The sequence below is a fragment of the Nerophis ophidion genome, linkage group LG03 (genome assembly GCF_033978795.1).
Source record: "Nerophis ophidion isolate RoL-2023_Sa linkage group LG03, RoL_Noph_v1.0, whole genome shotgun sequence".
Lineage (NCBI taxonomy): Eukaryota > Metazoa > Chordata > Actinopteri > Syngnathiformes > Syngnathidae > Nerophis > Nerophis ophidion.
In genome coordinates, this window is record NC_084613.1 from 32202980 (window position 1) to 32226589 (window position 23610).

The following is a 23610-nucleotide window of genomic DNA, read 5'->3' on the forward strand; positions in this document are numbered from 1 at the left end:
ATAAAAAGATATTACAATATAATAACAAATGGCGACTTCCTAATAGGAGTTTTATTACACATCTACGAGCAAGCTTATTGGGACAGGTGAAATTTAAGTCAGCGAAAATACGGTTGTTCACAAATTATTTAATGTTTCTCTGAGGCCCGGTAGAAAACGGTGGGGACCACCAGTCTAAATTACCGAGCTAATCAAGCAACATAAACAAAGTCCATAATCATGCATGAAATAATATCCTGATCAAACTCCACTTGGAGCCTATCTCAGCTGTCTTCGGGCGGAAGGCGGCGTACACCCTGGACAAGTCACCACCTCATCGCAGGGCCAACACAGATAGACAGACAACATTCACACTCACGTTCACACACTATGGCCAATAATAATTGCCAATCAGTCTATCCCCAGGGGCATGTCTTTGGAGGTGGGAGGAAGCCGGAGTCATCATCGGCGGTCACTCGAAATGAGTATGACGATCCTCCTGGTAGGGGGGTATCCCTTTATGGAGGAGGCCTATGCGTGACTTTGTTTAACATGGGAAGACTGGTGCACAGTCACCACACGATCCTTGACAGATCCAGGTCAGGGACCAGTGGCATGGAGTCCAAGACGACTGGGGACCCTTTTCTGCTGCAGCCTTCATCCGCCATCCCAGCCGTTGTGACACTCCATAGGGTTAGCAATCATCCTCCGCCTATACCACCGTTGAGGTCTTGGGTCGTTATTTCCCCATAACTGGGCCCACATGGATGTGGGTGCCTTTTTCCACCATCGCAGCCGTTGTGGTAGTTCTTTTTCTGCCTGCTTCGCCGTTAAGGTCTTCATCGTATCCCTGGCTAGGGGGAAGTCAGGTACTATCAATCAATCAATCAATCAATGTTTATTTATATAGTCCTAAATCACAAATGTCTCACAGGACTGTACAAACCACTACGACTACGACATCCTCCGAAGAACCCACATAAGGGCAAGGAAAACTCACACCCAGTGGGCAAGGAGAATTCACACCCAGTGGGACGCCAGTGACAATGATGACTATGATAACCTTGGAGAGGACCTCAAATGTGGGCAACCCCCCCCTCTAGGGGACCGAAAGCAATGGATGTCGAGCGGGTCTAACATGATACTGTGAAAGTTCAATCCATAATGGATGCAACACAGCCGCGAGAGTTCAGTTCAAAGCGGATCCAAGACAGCAGCGAGAGTCCCGTCCACAGGAAACCATCCAAGCGGAGTCGGATTAGCATCGTAGAGATGTCCCCAACTGATAACACAGGCGAGCGGTCAATCCTGGGTCCCGACGAGCGGTCCATCCTGGGTCCCGACTCTGGACAGCCAGTACTTCATCCATGGTCATCGGACCGGACCCCCTCCACAAGGGAGGGGGGGACAGAGGAGAAAAAGAAAAGAAGCGGCAGATCAACTGGTCTAAAAAGGAGGTCTATTTAAAGGCTAGAGTATACAAGTGAGTTTGCCAAGGACCACCTGGGGTAACAGTGGTAAAGGGGTTAACCTCCTAGTGCCCCAAGACCCCCATAGTGAAGCCTCCACTGCCGGATACACTTTAACATCATGCCCAGGACATGAAGCCGTTGTACCCGGAGGGAACGCAGGCAATCACAATGAGAACATGCAAACTCCACACAGAAAGATCCCGAGCCCGGGTTTGAACTCAAGACCTTCGCATTGTGAGGCACATTCTATTTCTCTTTTTTATATCAAATGCAGCTTTTTGATAGAATGTTTTTCTTTTTTTCCCCGAATACAAATATTTTTTCAAGTATTTGTCCGAAATAAGTATTCGTAATTTTTTTTTATTAAATATGTCACATTCTCATTTGCGATTTACCACAGTAGAGCACCGAAAGAGTTTTACAAACAAATCTAAAGTTTAGATTATTTCAAACGAATGGTCAATTGGATACAAGCATCGCCGTTTAAAAAGTTTGCCAAGCAGCGATTGAGTAATGGCAGCACGACTAAGCCGAGCACCTACCTGGAAGTATGACGGAAGGCAAGATTGTTTTATGAATATGGCCGCCATGCCTCCGTTGTTCGAGTTCACATTTTTGGGGCTCACGCTAATACACTAAAACAGGTACCAATAGGTAGGAAAAGTGGGTTTTGTATAATAGTTCCCTTTTAAAGTATAAATAAAGCAATTTTTTGTTAGATTTATTGAAATCCTGTGCTTTTCGGGGTTAGGGACGCAAAAAACACGGAAAACAGGGACGACAAATTTGTAAAATCATAGGCGGTTGATACGAAAATAAGCCTTGAAACGTTGCAACTTTTGCTGCAAATTTTCCAAACAAGAAAACAAAGTTGTGCATACCATCCAACTTAAGATGTAAAAAAAAGAATGAGAAAACCTTTTAAAAAGGTTTTAAAGACTTTTGGATTGTGTATAGTAGTCATGTTCTGTGTTCTGCATCATTAAATGTTGCCTCTTGAACTGGGATACATGGGTACCTTTCACATTTGGGTCAATACGGTACAGATGCGCAGTACCTGTGAATCGAGACTGGTATTTTTTGTAAGTGTTCATGCGTTGATAAATAATTTGTTTAATTATTACACTTCTGTTTTTGTTTTTTTTAATTTAACATTGAATAGCGAGCAGGTAAAGAAAACTGTGCTGTTCAGTTGTTTTACTTGGGTTTTTGATTACATTTCTAAATGTCATCTGCAAGCGCTACACAGTCGACTTTGCATGCAGTTGCAATTTGAAAATGTTAGATGGCAGTAGTGTAAAGAGTATGAGTGCTGGACGAACAGTTAATCCTCTGGATATTGGACTTTTTGACCAAGAGATCAAGAGAGTTCTGACCAACAAACCATTCTCTGACCTCCAACACACCTCAACCGGCTTCCGGCAGGCCTGTGTGCTCCCACCCTGGCTCTCCATCCTATAGACCAGTGGTTCTCAAATGGGGGTCCGCGTACCCCTGGGGGTACTTGAAGGTATGCCAAGGGGTATGTGAGATTTTAAAAAAATATTCTAAAAATAGCAACAATTCAAAAATCCTTTATACACATATTTATTGAATAATACCTGAACAAAATATGAATAAAAGTTCATAAACTGTGAAAAGAAATGCAATATTAAGTGTTGACAGCTAGAATTTTTTTGTGGACATGTTCCATAAATATTGATGTCGAAGATTCATTTTTTTGTGAAGGAATGTTTAGAATTAAGTTGATGAATCTAGATGGATCTCTATTACAATCCCCAAAGAGGGCACTTTAAAGGCCTACTGAAACCCACTACTACCGACCACGCAGTCTGATAGTTTATATATCAATGATGAAATATTAACATTGCAACACATGCCAATACGGCCTTTTTAGTCTACTAAATTGCAATTTTAAATTTCCCGCGAAGTGTCGTGCTGAAAACGCGTATGATGACGCGTGCGTTTGACGTCTTGGGCTGTAGCGGACATTATTTTCCAGCCCGATCCAAGCTATAAGTAGTCTGTTTTAATTGCATAATTACACAGTATTCTGGACATCTGTGTTGCTGAATCTTTTGCAATTTGTTCAATTAATAATGGAGAAGTCAAATAGAAAGATGTAGGTGGGAAGCTTTTAGCCTTTAGCCACACAAACACAACCAGTGTTTCCTTGTTTAACATTCCCGAAGGTGAAGCTTTACTATGGATCAGAGCGGTCAAGCGAACATGGATCCCGACCACATGTCAACCGGCAGTTTTCGGTGAGAAAATTGTGGTAATAAGTCTGCTCTTACCGGAGACATTAGCGGAGCTTCCGTCCTGCTGCAGCTGCGTGTCTTCCCTCAGAGACACTGGGTCAACACACCCGTGGCCACACCCCTCCGACTTTCAGGTAACATATAATCTCACTAAAACACTATTAAAACAAAAAGCAGATAAGGGATTTTCCAGAATTATCCTAGTAAATGTGTCTAATAACATCTGAATCGCTCCCTCTGCAATAGCCAAAAATTGTTAAACTTTTTTTTTTCTAGTCCTTCACTCTAAATTTCCTCATCCACAAATCTTTCATCCTCGCTCAAATTAATGGGGAAATTGTCGCTTTCTCAGTCCGAATAGCTCTTGCTGCTGGAGGCTATGATTATAAACAATGTGAGGATGTGAGGAGCCCTACAACCCGTGACATCACGCGCACATCGTCTGCTACTTCCGGTAAAGGCAAGGCTTTTTTATTAGCGACCAAAAGTTGTGAACTTTATCGTCGATGTTCTCTACTAAATCCTTTAAGCAAAAATATGGCAATATCGCAAAATGATCAAGTATGACACATAGAATGGACCTGGTATCCCTGTTTGAATAAGAACATCTAATTTCAGTAGGTCTTTAAGTTGATGATTACTTCTATGTGTATAAATCTGTATTTATAATTGAATCACTTGTTTTTAGTTATTTTTATATATTTTTTCCAAATAGTTCAAGAAAGACCACTACAAATGAGCAATAATTTGCACTTTTATACAATTGAATAAACCAGAAACCGATGACATAATGCTGTATTTTACTTCTTTATCTCTTTTTTTCAACCAAAAATGCTTTGCTCTGATTAGGGGATACTTGAATTTAAAAAATTGTTCACAGGGGGTACATCACTAAAAAAAAGGTTGAGAACCACTGCTACAGACCAATGACTGCAGAACCACATAGCCTAATTGTCAGTTGTTGAAGTTTTACTGTCAGGCCCCAATAGTCACCACTGATCAGCTCTTCCAGAGGTGGTTGTGGCAGCTCCTGTTCAGAACTGAAAGTGGACAAGAGGAGGACACGGTGATGACCTTTTCCAAAAAGCAGAGGGAGCACAGGAGTCCTGTTAAAGTAGTTGAGGAGTACAAATACCTGGTTACAACCTTTGACAGCCTGCTGAAATTCTCCATTAACGAATTCTCAGGAAATGTCAGCAATGAAGATACCTGAATAGGAAGCTCAATTCCTTTGGAGTCAGCAAAAACATCCTCCTCACCTTCTACTACTTTTTCATCCAGACCATCTTTACATTCTCCATAACTTGCTGGTTGACACAGAGAACAAGAGCAATCTTTGTCTCCAGGGCTGTCATCCTCCTCAACCCCTGACCCTCCCTTCTGCATGCAAGTTAATATAATATGTACACACATACATACATATATACCGTATTTCCTTGAATAGCCGCCGGGACGCTAATAATTTAAAACCTCTTCTCACTCCTGCGCTTATTCGAGGCATGCGGTAAAAGTAAGCAGGCGCTAATAATTTTAAAACCTCTTGTCACCCCTGCGCTTACCAATGGCATGCAGTAAATAATTGAGTGTGATATAAAAAAAAAAAAAAAAAACAATTCTTCTGCGGCGTGGCCCGGTGGTTGGGGACCACTGCTCTACAGCATGTCATCGCGCCCACCTTTACTCCATGCTATCTGCGTGCCGGCCGGACGCTCACATATCGCTGCTTCTCATACGAGATTGCAATGCATACTTGGTCAACAGCCATACCGTTTACACTGATGGTTGTGATATAAACAACTTTAACACTCTTACTAATACGCGCCACACTCTGTGAACCCACACCAAACACATTTCTGGAGAACATTGGCTCTGTAACACATTATAAACGCAACATAAGAACTACCCAGAATTCCAATGCATCCATGACTCTTGGCTATATTATACACGCGCCGCCAACCCGAGAGGACATGCTTTTGGTCTGAGCTGATCTCAACCAGTTTTGTCTACAATTTCATATTTTAGACATGTACGACTTTTATTCAAAGTAGTAATGGTCCGCCCAGTGCTAATTCAAGAAGATATGCAAAGAAAAGAGTTGGATGGTTTTTACTGTTTAAGACTCTTATCAATCTGTGCTGGTAGCTCAGCAGCAGCTACCAGCACAACCAGGCCAGGACCTCCGTAGCAGCAGCAGCTACCACCATCAGGACAGGCCAGCTGTTGTATGCATTTGCACTAGAGAGCAGCATCTAGATCTGCTAACACCACCAGGCCCAGGATACCAGCAGCTTCTATGCTCCCCAGCAGCTCCAGCCTGTTCCACCAGATCAGGCCGGCTCCAGGCTTCAGCAGAGGCCCAGCGGCTATCATCAAGCCGGCTCCAAGCTTCAGCCATCGCCCAGCAGCCTTCATCAGGCCGAGTGCAGGCTTCTACAGAGGCCAGCAGCTATCATCAGGTCGTCTCCAGGCTTTAACAGAGGCCCAGCAGCTATCATCAACAATGGCCACCAAAAGAGACATGGAAGAACTAAAGAGATCTAATGAGGAGCTACGGAAATCAGTGGAGTTTATGGCACACCAAATGGAAGCAATGACAAGTAAGCAAGACACTTTGATGGGCATGATGAAAGATATTAAGGAACTGAAGAAGCAAAATGAAGAAAAAGACAAAATGATTGTGCAACTGCAAAGTAGATTATCTATTTTAGAACAGTATACTAGAATGAACGATGTCATTGTTACTGGTCTGCCAACGCGACCTGCGTCATTTGCTCTTGCAGTGAGGTCCGGGGTCCAGGGATCAGTGCCCAGGGACCAAGATTTGAACTCAGTGGAGAACCAAGTGGTTAAATTCCTTCAAGAAAAGGGAATTAGCCTAAATGAGGAGAATATAGTCACCGTTTCCCTCAGAAAGATAAAAGCAAACTGGCAACCATCATTATGAGGTTTGCAAATAGAAAATTCAAAATCAGTATTTTGCGACAAAGTAGGATGCTCAAGGGATCAAATGTTTATCTCAATGAACATTTAACCAAGAGCAATGCTGATATTGCTAAAAAAAACTTGGTTCCTACGCAAAGAGGGAAAAATACAAGCAACAAGGTCGTCCAACTGCAAAGTGTACATGAAGCTAAATGGTGCACCTGAGCAGGCACAAGTGCTAATGGTCACAAGCTTAAATCATTTGGAAAAATTTGCATGAATTGCGGTTTGTTGGTCTATATGTTTTTTGTGTTTTTAGGATTGACATCTATTCTGCAAATCCTTACTAACTTTAAATGTCTATCAAACTTCCCAAAAAAGGACTCAAAATTGCCCACTTGAACATCTGTAGTCTGAAAAACAAGGCAATTGAGTTAGGTAAAATAATGTTTGAAAATGATCTACATATAGTAGCGATTTCTGAAACTCATTTGGATGATTCAATTGACAATACTGAAATATTTATACAAAGTTACAATAAAATTAGACTTGATAGAGACAGATACGGGGGAGGAGTAGCCTTTTATGTACAAGACCACATTCCAATAAAGCGAAAAGGAGATCTCAACTTGACAGATGTAGAGGCAATCTGGATCCAGGTTCACTTGCCACATCTAAAGCCATTACTAATCTGCTGCTGCTATAGACGACCTTCCTCTGATGCAGCATATCTTGAAAAAATATGTGCAATGCTTCAGAATGTTTCTGACACAAACAGAGAAATGTATTTCTTAGGAGACTTAAATATTGACTGGCTCTCAAAAAACTGCCCTATGAAAAGAAAGCTTGATGACACTGCCACTGTATGCGCCGGGGGCCGACACCGGCCTGACACCATCCGCGGGCAAAGCCTCCATCAGAAGGACTTAGGCCCCCGAGCGGCACCGGGCGTAGCCGGCCCCTCCGCCGGCGTACCATGCCACCGGGGAAGGGCGGGGGGGGGGACCACGGGGGACAAGGGGCTCAAGTTGTCGACCTCCACGCGGTGAGCCCTGGAAACTAGTGCAAACTAGGCCAACGACAACACCATGGAGCCGGGGGCCGCAGGGCCCCTGGCTGGGGAAGCCGGTATGTAACCTAGCTCAAATGATAAATCTACAAACCAGAATAAATATGAACAATTCAGGTGTATTGTCTTCAACTTGCATAGATCATCTTTTTACTAATTCAGTAGATAAATGCTCAAAGGTTGTTTCAGTGCCAATTGGATTTAGTGATCATAACATGATTGCAATGGCAAGAAAAGTGAAAGTCCCCAAAGTTGGACCTACAATTATATATAAGAGACTCTACAAACATGTCTGTGATAATGCCTTTATTGAAGACATACATAACATACAGTGGGACAGTGTATTTGAGTCAAAGCATACTAAAGCAGCTCTGCATGAATTCATGAAGTCATTTTCTTCTGTCTGTGATAAGCATGCACCCATCAAGAAACTCACCGTCAGATCTGTCAAAGCCCCTTGGCTTGACTCTGACCTGAGACACTTGATGAAAGATAGAGATACATGGAAAAGAGTTGCTGTAGACTCAGGCATCTCAGAGGACTGGCTAGCATATCGCTCTTTAAGAAACAAAGTGACCAATTTAAATAAACAGAAAAAAGGGTGTACTACCAATCTAGAATTGAAGAAGTTAAACATGATGGCAAAAAACTTTGTAGTACTCTCAATCAAATCATGGGTAGAGATAAAATGGGAAAAACACCAGCATTTATAGAAACAGGTGAAGGATTTATCACCAAGCCCAAAGAAATTGCTAATTACTTCAACAATTATTTCATAAGTAAAGTTGATACTATAAGAAATGGCATGCTGCCTGTAAGTGGTATTCTATCTGAGTCAATTATTAAAAATGATATCATGCAGGACAAAGAATGTACATTTGAATTCTCAGTCACCAATATATTGGAAATTGAGAATCTATTGTCTGAATTGAAATCTCACAAATCTTGTGGTCATGATAATATAGATAGTAGACTTTTAAAGTTGTCAGCTGGAATAATAGCCAGTCCGATATGCTATACTTTTAACTTAAGTTTTAAAGAAGGGATCTATCCTCAAGTATGGAAGGTTGCAAGAGTGACTCCTCTACCAAAAAATAGGAAAGAAGCATTCACTGAATTAAATAGTAGGCCCATTAGCATTTTATCAGTATTAGGAAAATTAATGGAAACAATTATATTTAAGCAAATTCAAAAGTATTTCTCTATAAATAACATTTATTCAGACTTTCAACATGTATAGAAAACTGGCTATTCAACATGCATAGCTCTCACACAATTAACAGACTGGTTAAAACAAATTGACAGTAAATTATTAGTTGGCACAGTGCTACTAGATTTTAGTGCAGCTTTTGATATTGTTGACCACAAACTATTACTTATAAAACTGTCCGCTTATGGTTTTAAACTCTCAGCGAGTAAGTGGATGAAAAGCTACCAAGTCAACAGACAGCAATGTGTCATGTTCAATGGAACCCTTTCAAATATTAAAACATTATATTGTGGTATTCCACAGGGAAGTTGCCTGGGACCTTTACTATACTCAATATTTGTAAATGATATGTCATGTATTTTAAAGAATAGTTGCTGTGCAATTTACGCAGATGACACAACAATATATGCATATGCAGATAATTGCACAGACCTGAGTAGTATACTACAAGATGAGGTCATGCGGATTTCAAAATGGGTTACAGAAAATAAGATGAAATTTAATATTTCCAAAACAAAATGTCTTGTTATTTGCTCAAAACATGCTCATAGAAAGGAACGCATATTAAACGTTTCTCTGAACGGAGTTCATGTTAAACAAGTTAAAGAGGCCAGGTTGCTGGGAGTTACAATAGATGAAAGACTATCTTGGGCCACTCACATTAAAAACATAGTAACAAAAATGAGTAGAAGCATTTCAATCATAAGAAGAAGTGCCTATTTTTTAACTAACACAACTATGAAGCAATTTATACAATCCCTTGTATTGTCACATATTGACTACTGCCCAGCAATCTGGTCTAATGCATCTAAACAAGATCTAAATAAAATCCAGTTTACCCAAAACAGAGCTGCCAGACTAGCTCTCCATTGCTCATTTAGGACTGGCATTGAGATCATGCATTATGAATTGTCATGGATGAAAGTTGGTGAAAGACTAGCGTGTAGTTTGATTCTATTTTTAAAAAACATCTATACATACCATAAACCTTCATATCTTTATTCTCAGCTCTTGCTTGCCAGTGACAGTCACAACTACGGTACCAAGCTAGCCCTAAGAGGTGCTCTCACCAGTCCTAAACCCAAAAGTGATGTAATCTATCGGGCAATTACTTACTGGAATAGACTTCCACAATATCTGCTATCAATCGCCAGCATAGTGGGCTTTAAGAATAGACTAAAAGGAGAAGTATTGCGTAAAGAGATTATCCTAGATTGTACCTAATGTCATGACTGTTTTTATTGACTATTGAGTATTTTATTGATTATGGGATAAGCAGCAGAAAATGGATGGATGATACTTTTTCGTCACTTATTGTTTGTCTTTGGTACACTAATGTGTATATTTTAGGCCATTGGTTCTTTGTTTTATTTTTGCAAAAATGTATACAGTATATCTATTTTTATATTGCTATTTTTATCTTTGGTATGAAAATTATTATGTAACAAAAGTTATTAGTATTTTTTGGTTCTTTGTTGCTGCTATTTTTGTATTATGACAATTTATTATTGGATCATGTTGTACTGCATTTTAATCTTTTGTTTTGTGGTTGTGTGATTTTTTTTTGCCTGGACCCCAGGAAGAATAGTCTCCACTGCGGTGTAGACTAATGGGGATCCTTAATAAACTAAACTAAAATAAACCCGCCCACCTCAACCGGCGCACGGAAGGGGTGGGGGGTGGGGTGTATAATATAGCCAAGAGTCATGATGCATTGGAATTCTGGGTAATTATTATGTTGCGTTTATAATGTGTTACAGAGCCAATGTTCTCCACCAATGTGTTTGGTGTGGATTCACAGAGTGTGGGGCATATTAGTAAGAGTGTTAAAGACAAGTTGTTTTATATCACAACCATCAGTGTGATCTGTATGGCTGTGGAATAACACCCCTGGTTTATTAGCAAAATTAAACTCCTCTGCCATTTTGGAAATGATGACAGGGGAAGCCTCACTCGTGATGTCACAACTTTGACCCGGCGGTAAAAGTAAGCATGTGCTAATAAATTTGGGGAGCAAGTTTGACCCGGCAGTTATTCAAGGCAAGCGCATATTACATACCCGGCGGCTATTCAAGGAAATACGGTATGTGTGTGTGTGTGTGAGTATATGAATGTATATATAATCATGTGTATATGTATATATATAGTCGTGGTCAAAAGTTGACATACACTTGTAAAAACTTAATGTCATGGCTGTCTTGAGTTTCCAATAATTTCTACAATTCTTACATTTTTGTGATAGAATGATTGGAGCACATACTTGTTGGTCACAAAAAACATTCATGCAGTTTGGTTGTTTTATGAATTTATTATGGGTCTCCTAAAAATGTGACCAAATCTGCTGGGTCAAAAGTATACATACAGCAAGCAATGTTAATATTTGGTTACATGTCCCTTGGCAAGTTTCGCTGGAATAAGGCGGCTTTGATAGCCATCCAAGAAGCTTTTGGTTGAATCTTTGACCACTCCTCTTGACAAAATTGGTGCAGTTCAGCTTAATTTGGTGCTTTTCTGACATGGACTTGTTTCTTCAGCATTGTGCACATATTTAGCTCAGGACTTTGGGAAGGCCATTCTAAAACCTTAATTCTAGCCCGATTTAGCCATTCCTTTACCACTTTTGAAGTGTGTTGGGGGTCATTGTCCTGTTGGAATACCCAACTGCGCCGAAGACCCAACCACTGGGCTCATGAGTTTAGGTTGTCCTGAAGAATTTAGAGGTAATCCTCCTTTTTCATTATCCCATTTACTCAGGCCTCACCTTTTCTCCTCCAAACGTACTGCTGGAAATTGTGGCCAAACAGCTCAATTTGTGTTTCATCTGACATTACATGGACAAAGATAAGCCCTTCAGGAGGAAAGTTCTGTGGTCATGTACAAACCCCGTTTCCATATGAGTTGGGAAATTGTGTTGGATGTAAATATAAACGGAATACAATGATTTACAAATCCTTTTCAACCCATATTAAATTGAATGCACTACAAAGACGATATATTTGATGTTCAAACTCATAAACTTTATTTTTATTTTTTGCAAATAATAATTAACTTAGAATTTCATTGTTGAAACAGGTGCCAAAGTAGTTGGGAAAGGGCATGTTCACAATTGTGTTACATCACCTTTTCTTTTAACAACACTCAATAAACGTTTGGTAAGTGAGGAAATTAATTGTTGAAGCTTTGAAAATTGAATTCTTTCCCATTCTTGTTTTATGTAGAGCTTCAGTCTTTCAACAATCCGGGGTCTCTGCTGTCTTATTTTACGCTTCATAATGCGCCACACATTTTCGATGGGAGACAGTTCTGGATTGCAGGCGGGCCAGGAAAGTACCCACACTCTTTTTTTTACAAAGCCATGCGGTTTTAACACGTGCTAAAATAAGCAAGGGCGTCCATGAAAAAGACGGCGCTTAGATGGCAGCATATGTTGTTCCAAAACCTGTATGTACTTTTCAGCATTAATGGTGCCTTCACAGATGTGTAAGTTACCCATGCCTTGGGCACTAATGCACCCCCATACCATCACAGATGCTGGCTTTTGAACTTTGCGTTGATAACAGTCTGGATGGGTCGCTTCCCCTTTGGTCCAGATGACACGATGTCGAATATTTCCAAAAACAATTTGAAATGTGGACACGTCAGACCACAGAACACTTTTCCACTTTGCATCAGCCCATCTTAGACGATCTCCGGCCTAGATAAGTCGGCGGCGTTGATGGATGTTGTTGATAAATGGCTTTTGCTTTGCATAGTAGAACTTCAACTTGCACTTACAGATGTAGCGACGAACTGTATTTAGTGACAGTGGTTTTCTGAAGTGTTCCTGAGCCCATGTGGTGATATCCTTTAGAGATTGATGTCGGTTTTTGATACAGTTCCGTCTGAGGGATCGAAGGTCACAGTCATTCAATGTTGGTTTCCGGCCATGCCGCTTACGTGAAGTGATTTTTCCAGATTCTCTGAACCTTTTGATGATATTATGGACCGTAGATTTTGAAATCCCTAAATTTCTTGCATTGCACTTTGAGAAACGTTCTTAAACAGTTTGACCATTTGCTCACGCAGCTGTAGACAAAGGAGTGTACCTTGCCCCATCCTCTCTTGTGAAAGACTGAGCATTTTTTGGGAAGCTGTTTTTATACCCAATCATGGCACCCACCTGTTCCCAAATAGCCTGCACACCTGTGGGATGTTCCAAATAAGTGTTTGATGAGCATTCCTCAACTTTATCAGTATTTATTGCCACCTTTCCCAACTTCTTTGTCACGTGTTGCTGGCATCAAATTTTAAAGTAAATAATTATTTGCAAAAAATTTTTTTTATCAGTTTGAACATCAAATATGTTGTCTTTGTAGCATATTCAACTGAATATTGGTTGAAAATTATTTGCAAATCATTGTATTCCGTTTATATTTACATCTAACACAATTTACCAACTCATATGGAAACGGGGTTTGTACTTAATCTTAGTGTTTTTTGTTGGGGGAACAACTTTGCATGGCTTTGAACATGTAATTTCTATAATCTACCCTTTTCTTTGGTCATTTTGTCTCGCTATTTTCTTCCTTGTGGCCATGTGTATGAGGCCCATTCAAAGAATGTGTGCTGTTAAAGAAACGCGTTATTGTTGCGTTAACTTTGACAGTCCTAATAATAAGTATATTGTTCAACATCTAATTTCAGATTTAGCAAATATAGATTTAGAGGCAAATATTACAAGCCAGATATCATCAAAAATAGCCAGCTCTAAGGACAGTGAGCGTCACTTCCCTGGGTGGGAAGGAGCATGAGCTGGTGCGCGAGGTACAGAAATTCTGACTGCGTATAGTCTGATTTATCTCGACCTATGGCTAGGGCTATGGGACTAGTCTTCTCGACGGGCTGGGCTCTCTTCTACTTTGGCGTTGCAACCAGTGAGAGGCGACGGGCAAGGGTAGCAATACTTGTTGCCCCCCGGCTCAGACCCTGTACGTTGTAGTTTAACCTGGTAGACAAAAGGGTAGTCTCCCTACGCCTCCGGGTGGGAGGAAGGGTCCCGTCGTTTGTGCTTACTCGCCAACATTAGTTGCAGGGGGAACTCAATACTCACTTTGGCAGCCACAGAGTTTTGGCCCCTTCATAGAATGTGCATTACAAACACCACATTCAGGCATAAAGATGTCCGTATGTGCACCTGGAACCAAGACACCCTGGGTTGCAGTTTGATGTTTGACTTTGTGGATCAATCAATGTTTACTTATATAGCCCTAAATCATTAGTGTCTCAAAGGGCTGCACAAACCACAACACAAACCACTACAACATCCTCGGTAGACCCATTTAAGGGCAAGGAAAACTCACACCCAGTGGGACGTCGGTGACAATGATGACCCAGTGGGACGTCGGTGACAATGATGACTATGAGAACCTTGGAGAGGACCGCATATGTGGGCTGAAGAGAGGGGCTGAACTTTCTAACGCTCACCACTTGGTGGTGAGTTTGGCGCTGATGGTAGGAGGACACCGGTCAGACCTGGCAGGCCCAAACGCATTGCGAGGGTTTGCTGGGAATGGGTGCGAGAGTCTCCCGTCAGAGAGGGTTTTCATTCCCACCTCCAGAACAGCTTAGAACATGTTTCGAGGGAAGCAAGGGACATTGGGTCGAAGTGGACCATGTTCTGTGCCTCTATTGTCGAGGCAGCTGATCCGAGCTATGGCCGCAACGTGGTTGGTTCCTGTCGAGGCAGTAAAACCAGAACGCACTAGTGACACCAACAGTGAGGGATACTGTCAGGCTGAAGGAGTTCTGTCTGTTGTTTTGTCTCATGAGACTCCAGAGGCAGCTGACAGGTATTGACAGGCCAAGCAGAGTGAGGCTTTGGTGGTTGTTGAAGCAAAAACTCAGGCATGGGAGGAGTTTGGAGAAGCCATGGAAAATACTCCGCTTCGAAGAGTTTCTGTACTACCATCTGCCGTCTCAGGAAAGGAGAGCAGTGCCCTGTCAACACTGTGTGTGGTGGGGATCTTGACTTGTGATGTTGTGAATCGGTGGAGGGAATACTTCGAAGACCTCCTCAATCCCACTTAACATGTCTCTCTATTAGGAAGCAGTGCCTGGGGACCTGTGTTGGCCTCTCCTATCTCTAGGGCTCAGGTTGCCAAAATAGTTAGGAAGATCCTCGATGGCAGGGCCCTGGGAACGGAATAGATCCACCAGATTTTTTAAGGATTTGGATGCTTGGGGCTGTGTTGGTTGACAAGACTCTGCAGTATTGCGTGGATATTGGCAGCATTGCTTCTGATTCCTCTCTTTAAAAAAGGGGGATCGGAGGGTATGTTTCAATTATTGTGGGATTACACTCCTCGGCCTTTCTGGTAATGTATGTTCAGGTGCACTGGAGAGGAGGCTACGCCAGATAGTTGAACCTCGGATTCAAGAGAAGCAGTGTGGTTTTTATCCTCGTTGTGGAACTGTGGACCAGCTCTACACTCTCGGCGGGGATCTTGAAAGTGCATGGGAGTTTTGCCCAACCATATGCTTTGTGGACTTGGAAAAGGCATTCTACCGTGTCCCCCCTGGAGTGCTCCAGGGATATGGGGCATCGGACAATCTGATTGCAGCAGTCTGCTCCCTGTATGACGGTTTCAGACCTTTGTCCTTATTGCTGTTTGGCATTAAGTCAGACTTTGCCAGGGCTGCCTTTTGTCACCAATTCTGTTCTTAACTTTTATGGACCAAATGTCTTGGCACATTCAGGGCGTTGAATGGATCCGCTTTGTTGGCTGCAGGATTAGGTATTTGTTTTTTGCAGATGATGTGGTCCTGTCGGCTTCACTTTTTGATGAACTATCGCAGGGCTTTTTACCAAACTATCTCCACAGGTGAGAATGTGACATTTTCACCTTGATTTCACTTGACTTCGTGCCATTATGCTTGAGTCCACGCACACGGCATCGTCATGACGTCATGCGCAAACCAGGTGTACAACACAATTCATTTAGTGATATTTTATTTATAAAAACAGACAATTTTTTGCTGATCTACAATTTTACATTGATAAATAATTATTGGCTAATGTGATTTTTTTTAATTGATAGTTGAAAGCATGTTAAGTCGTTTAATTTGTAATTTGATTTAAAATATTTTTTAACATACAAATCAACTTACTTTTTCTCTTAAGTTTCAATTTGGCCTTCATCCACTTCTAAAATGTTCCAATTTGGGCGTGCTTACGATTTTTTTCAGCGCATTTATTTCTGTTTCCAAGGCAGCGCACTTCTGACTTCTGGCAACGAATGCATGTTCCAACTTTCGGATACAAACGCGAGTGTGTCTTTTAATCATGGCAGACTGGATAACAGACAATGAAAACAACAATTTTTGGACAAATGAGAATTCACCACCTTATATTTTTGAAGCTGTATTTACTGAGGATGAACTATTGCTTCTAGAAGCCAGCACAAAGGGAGAGTGAGACGTTGGAGCAGACAGTTGCCTAGGGAGAGTGGTTAAAGGGACTTTGATGCCATAAATGTGGAATTTGAAGCCATGCTGTTTCAACATAATTAGAGTGCTTACCCAAATAACCGAAAAAACGTCCCCCGGCCACCTGGACCAAATGCACAACTATCCATCGAGTGAGTCTCACTTTATATCGGTCATGATACATGCATGGTATTACAACGACAGTACATACTCAGTCTGGCTAGCTGTGTACAAACAAAACAGGAAAGGTTTCTTGTATTTTCAAATATGCCGCGGCTCATCAATCGTGAGTAAAAGCCACAAATGGACTCACAAATCTGAGTTTGAACTGCCAGAGATCAGTTCAGTGAGCATCAAAGGAGTAACTCTGCTTGCGGTGCTTTTTCTTTGGCTTTTGTAAAATTTGTTGTTGTTTTTTTCACAATTTACTATTCTAAAAAATGTTTACACTTATCTGACACTTTAAATCCTATAATGTGACTTCAAGTATTGTTTGTACACTTCATAAAACTGTTATGATGGCCACAGTTGAACCATACAGAATGACATTATTTACTATAGTGACTATAAATCTAGCTGTATTAGAACAGTAAAAAGCAGAATAATAAAAACCTTTAAAAAACGACCTGAACACTTGGTAGTTCTCCGGTTCTGAACCTCATGCCTAATAACTTAATCATTAAAAGTATCCTAAAGTCACTGAAAAGCCACTACTTTTGATGGACAGATAATCCCCACCGCCATTCATTATTCAGACCAAGAAATGCGTTTAAGATGAAACATTATAGAGAAAAGTGCTGTGGACTCATGCGATAATGTTAACGCTGAAAGGACTCTTTGTGGAATGCAAGAACATCTCCAGCTTGATGGTCACTACTTAGCCAATGCAGGAGAACATTGCCAAACACCCATAATAATGCTGTAATTGAGCTGTAATGACCTGCAATTTCCTTTGAACCATTCTAATAGAAGGCAATAAATGATATGGTGCAAAGTGTTCTTAGAAAAAATGGAGGTTAAAAAAAATTGGCCATAAAGTTTTGCTAAAATATAGAATTGACAACCCCAGTACAACCACTGATTGATTAATTGATTAATACACTTCATACAGTAAATGTACTCTATATTACCACAAAAATTAATGTATATTTTCACAGGATTGCGCAGTTTTAGAAACTGACAAGAGTGAAACTTACACTGTAAAAAAAAATTTCTGTAAAAAAACAGTAATCTACTGGAAGCTACGGCTGCTAAACCAAAACCATACAATTAAAGTAAAACATTGTAAACCAAATAATGACCAAAAACATTATATTTACAGAAATGTTCATGAAACATTTTGCGGAGAAATATCGTAATTTTACAGATTTTTACTAGATTATTAAGATTAACCACCTTTAATAAAGTGACGATGCAAACAGTTCTGCAGAAAAATACCTTTATTCTACAAAGTTTTTCCAAATTATTACGATCAACCACCTTTAATGAAGTGACAATGCTGGCAGTTCCACAGAAAAATACCATTATTTTACAGATTATTTCTGAATTGTTAGGATCAGGGGTGTTGCGCATGTTCGGCATCCTGGATGCGCGTGGAGTGTCACCCTCGGTGCACGGGATCACAGCAGGCAGAAGTGAAGGTAAGAACAAGTTTCAATGAAAAAACAACACAAGAACACTTGTACAAACGAGCAAATCAAAGTGGTGCCTTAGCACTGAAGCCGACTACAGAACGTAAGAAAAAGAGACAGAGTTCAAAAGTCCATAAAGCGTGAGCCGAGCCCACGGAGGAAAGCTACACTTAGCAGACAGAATGCAAATAGGCAAAAACTCACGTAACTGTTGCGTGGTGCAAACAAACTGGCGAGGAGGAACTGAGGTAGCAGGCGGTCTTAAATACAACACAATAAATCAAAACAGGTGTGCTTCGGGAGTGCGTGCAGGAGGCGTAATTAAGTAGCCATGGTGACGGATATAAACAAGGAAGTGTTCAACTGAAGGGATCGGCAGAGTCCAAAGGAGATCAAAACATATCCAAAGCAATCACGGATCGTGACAAGGGGTCTCACATTCACTTTACCGGGGGGCCACTGGATGCAGGAACTTGGTGCAAAGTGGGTTCACCTTCTATGAATGGCTATCCCGCCCTAACAGCATACTTACCGATCCTACCGATTATACCGCGAGACTTTCGGTGACCCTCTCGTAGGATTGACCTGAAGTTCGCCCCGACAAATTTATTATGGGCGTACCGTGACAGCGCTTTATCGCCCTCTGCGTTCGCTCATTCACCGAACCAACAGCGTGCCGACTTAAACGCGTGATGTGTGTGGCTCTGACAGACATATAATAGAGACTGCAAGACATACTTGATCAACAGCCATACAGGTCACACTGACGGTGGCCGTATAACAACTTTAACACAAATATGCGCCACACTGTGAATCCACACCAAACAAGAATGATAAACACATTTCAGGAGAACATCCTCACTGTAACACAACATAAACACAACATAAGGAATACCCAGAATCCCATGCAGACTCTTCCGGGCTAGACCCCCGCTACCACCCAATCCCGCCCCACTCCGTGTGTCGGTTGAGGTGGACGGGGTTTGGTGGTGGGGGTGTATATTGTAACACATGGGATTCTGGGTATTATTTCTGTTGTGTTTATGTTGTGTTACGGTAAAGATGTTCTCCCGAAATGTGTTTGTCATTCTTGTTTGATGTGGCTCCACAGTGTGGGGCATATTTGTAACAGTGTTAAAGTTGTTTGTACGGCCACCGTCAGTGTGACCTGTATAGCTGTTGGCTGTTGATCAAGTATGTCTTGCAGTCACCAACGTATGTCATATTACAGAGAAAAAATTTAAATTGTTAGTATGAGCATAAAACTTTATATAATAGGCTACATATATTTTTCGACTTGAATGTAAAAATACACATAAATATTAAAAAAAATAAGATTTACCTTAAAATTACATATAAAACTGTTAGATTGTTAGTATGGACATAGACTTTTATGTAACGAGTTACATATTTAATGAAAGTAATTTCTGTAATTTTACTTGAATTTGAAAGTAATTTTAGAAAACAGAAAATGATATGTATAATTAATTTGGTATTTTTCTGTAAAAAAAATTGAAATATACATAGTTTGAATAACAGGCGGTTTGTTTATTTACAGATAATGTCCTTAATTCTACAGTTTTATAACCTTTTTAAAAAAAAATTGAAAAATTACAGTAGAAATTTAAGCAAATTAACCATAAAAATAGGATTCTTTTTTTTACAGTGTAGGTGTCCTGATGCGTTCAAAAAAATGGTGGCCTTTTTTAACATCGGCTTGGCCCCTTTTAATGTCGATTTATACGTTGTGGACGTCTTCCTCTTCCCCTCCGGATTCCTAGCGGATCACTGGGATCACAACACTTGATACGCGCGTCTTTAACAGAACCGTTTTTATTTTACATTCACATTCGTTTCCAAAGTCCCTCTTTTTCTGCTCTCGGCAATCGGATTTATTTTATACAGTGTTCACTCTCTCTCTGCTTTTCAGCCTCTCAGTCTCCTCTGTCCTCACGAAGAAACCCCCCTCATGGTCTCCGGCCCTGCTAATAAAGGGAACAGGTGATTAGATAACTCGTTCCAGCTGAGATTATCCACTCACCTGTTGGCTGCTTCATGGCCGGCCCTGCACACACCCCGCCCGCAGGGGACGCGCGACCACGCCCCTCCACAGGCCTCCACCGCCAGACTCAGGCCCGGACACCCGTCCGGCCGCGCCAACTCCCCCCCACCCCCCACAGCGGGGCGAGAGAGGAAGTCGGCCACAGCCATCCGCGCGCCCGGCCTGTGGACCACCCGGAAGTTGTAGGGCTGCAGTGCGATGTACCACCGGGTGATCCGCGCATTGGCGTCCTTCATTCGGTGGAGCCACTGCAGAGGTTTGTGGTCCGAGCAGAGACTGAAGGCCCGCCCCAGCAGGTAATAGCGGAGGGCCCCGATCGACCACCGGATGGCGAGACACTCCCTCTCTATGGTGCTGTACCTCGCCTCCCGGTCTGAAAACTTCCGGCTGATGTACAGCACGGGGCGGTCGACGCCCCCCACCTGCTGGGTCAGCACAGCCTCCAGTCCCCGGCTCGACGCGTCCGCCTGCAGACAGAAGGGAATATTAAAGTTTGGCATGTGCAGTACCGGTTCCTCGCAGAGTGCTGTTTTTACCTCCCCGAACCCCCGCTGGCACTGCTCCGTCCACTGGACCAGCTCCGGGGCACCCTTTCGGGTGAGGTCAGTCAGTGGGCTGGTCAGGTCCGTGAACTGGGGAATGAACCGGCGGTAGTAGCCCGCCAGTCCCAAAAACTGCCTCACCTCTTTTTTCGTCTTGGGGGGGTGGACAGGCCGCGATCGCCGCCGTCTTGTCGACTTGTGGCTGCAGCCTTCCCCCCCAAGTGGTACCCCAGGTACTGTACTTCCCTCCGCCCAATTGTGCACTTGGCCGGGTTGGCGGTGAGCCCCGCCCGCCTCAGGGACTCGAGCACTGCCCCCACCTGCCGCATGTGCTGTTCCCAGCTGCCACTGTGAATCCAAATATGCAGCCGCGTACGCCGCATGGGGTAGCAGCACCCGGTCCATGAGGCGCTGGAATGTGGCAGGCGCACCGAACAAGCCGAACGGAAGTGTCACAAATTGGTACAACCCGTCCGGAGTGGAAAAGGCCGTTTTTCCTCGGGACTCTGGCGACAAGGGAATTTGCCAGTAGCCCTTGGTCAAATCCAGTGTCGAAAAAAAACGAGCAGCGCCTAGCCGATCCAGGAGCTCGTCTACGTAAAAACGTGATACCGCATTTACCTTGCGGTAATCCAAACAGAACCGTATAGTCCCATCCTTCTTCCCTACTAAAACGATGGGGCTACACCAGGCACTGTGGGATTCTTCTATTACCCCCATCTCAAGCATGTTTTTTAATTCTTCCCGAACTACTTTGCGTTTGTGTTCGGGCAGCCGATATGGCCGAGATCGCACCGTAATCCCCGGGCTGGTCTCAATGTGATGTTGTATGAGATTCGTTCGTCCGGGCCGCGCGGAGGACACGTCAGAGAAGCTCCGCTGCAACTTGGCAACATCCTCCTTCTGCGCCCCCGTGAGCTGTTTGTCACAGAGAAGATGATGGAGGCGGGCCAGAGTACGGGATCTCAGGGCCCAGCTCCTCCTCCTCTCTCACTACCGTCACCATGGAGACAGGCTCGGCCTCCCTCCATGCCTTCAGCAAGTTCAGATGATAAATCTGCGTGTCTCCGCGTTGGTTGGAGCGCCGAACCTCATAATCAACATCACCTACTTGCCGTGTGACCTCAAAGCGTCCTTGCCACTTTGCAAGTAATTTGGAGCTTGAGGTTGGGAGCAATACAAGCACCTTTTCTCCCGGTGCAAATTTGCGCAGTTGGGCCCCTTTGTTGTACGTGCGCTGTTGACGCTCTTGGGCATGGAGCAAATTTATACGTGATAAGTGCGCCACCTGGTGGAGTTTTGCCCGCATGTCCATGACGTATTTGATTTCGTTTTTGCTGGAGCTTGGACTTTCCTCCCAGCTTTCCTTAATGACGTCCAGCACTCCGCGAGGCCTCTGGCCATATAGTAGCTCGCAAGGTGTAAAACCTAGGGAGGTCTGGGGTGCCTCTCGCATCGCAAACATTAGGGGCTCCAACCACTTATCCCAATTGTGCTTGTCCTCGTGCATGAACTTACGGATCATGGTTTTTAGCGTTTTATTCAAACGCTCCACCAGCCCATCCGTTTGGGAATGATAAACGCTGGTGCGGATGGCCGTGATTCCCAGTAACCCGTATAGTTATTTTATTGTGCGTGACATGAAGGACGTGCCCTGGTCGGTCAGGATCTCTTTCGGGATCCCGACCCGGGAAATGACCATGAAGAGTGCTTGCGCCACACTCTTGGCTGAGATGGAGCGCAACGGCACTGCTTCGGGATACCGCGTTGCGTAATCCACCAGGACTAACACAAAGCGGTATCCCCGTGTGCTCGGAGAAAATGGTCCGATGAGGTCCATCCCAATTCTTTCGAACGGGACCTCTATGAGTGGTAATGGGCGCAAGGGGGCCTTCGGGATGGCCGCCGGGTTCACCAACTGGAAGTCCGGACAGGCCGCGCACCACCGGCGCACGTCTGCCCGGAGGCCTGGCCAATAGAATCGGACCTTTTGGCACCAACAATTGGGTGTGTTCCTCCCCGGTCTGAGTGTCACGGGTCACTCGGTATAACCTATCGCGAATAATTGAAAAATGGGAGAACACCCGCGCTTTCCCCTGGCGCACCAGCTGACCGTCGATGAAATCCACCTGGTCCCAGGCCGCGCGCAATGTTTCATCGCGGGACTGCTCGAGGGGAAAATCCTCCGTAGGTTGCCATCGGAGGGCCGGGGGGGCCTCCCGCACATCCCCCCCCAGTTCCCGCTCGGCCGTCCCGGATGAAACTGCGTCGCCACTGAGAGCCACGCGGATGCTCCTCTCTCCTACAGCCCGTGAACGCATCCCCACGCATTGCGCTACTAGCTGGTTAAACCCTGGCCAATTCGTTCCTAAAATTATGGGGTGCGTGAGGTGCGCGCTGGCGGAAACCTTGACACTATGCTTTTGGCCTTTATATTGAATTTCCACTGGCACAATCGGGTACTCGTGCACATCCCCATGAATACACTTAATTTTACCCCGTGTTGCGTGCCTCAACACCCCGGATCGAACCATGTTTTGGTAGATCATGGACTGTTTGCAGCCCGAATCCACCATTGCCCGGTATACACTCCCTTGTACCCTTATCGGGACACAGTATGTCTCCCCTAATCGGGGGCAGGTGCTGGAGGCCCGACAACCTGTAACACCTGCCCCACCTCCATCATGGAGCACTCCCGGCGTACATGGCCAGGTTGGCCGCACTCCCAGCACACCGGCCCTGGGGTTCGAGGCGCCATCTGCGAGGGAAGCCCTCCATATCCAGCACCGGTACCCTGCAATGCACAAGCAGAGGAAATGAGACGACCCCGTGGACCCCCCCTTGTTGTGTGTATGTGGGTGCGTGAACTGGTGCGGGTGTGTGTGCTTTGGCATTGTTCTTCTGAGTGGGGAACCTGCTCCTTGGTTCCGGGCTGCTCGGCCGTGCAGGTGCGCTGCTCCAGGGACGTTCCTTCCGGCGGTGTGACTCGTCGAAGGGG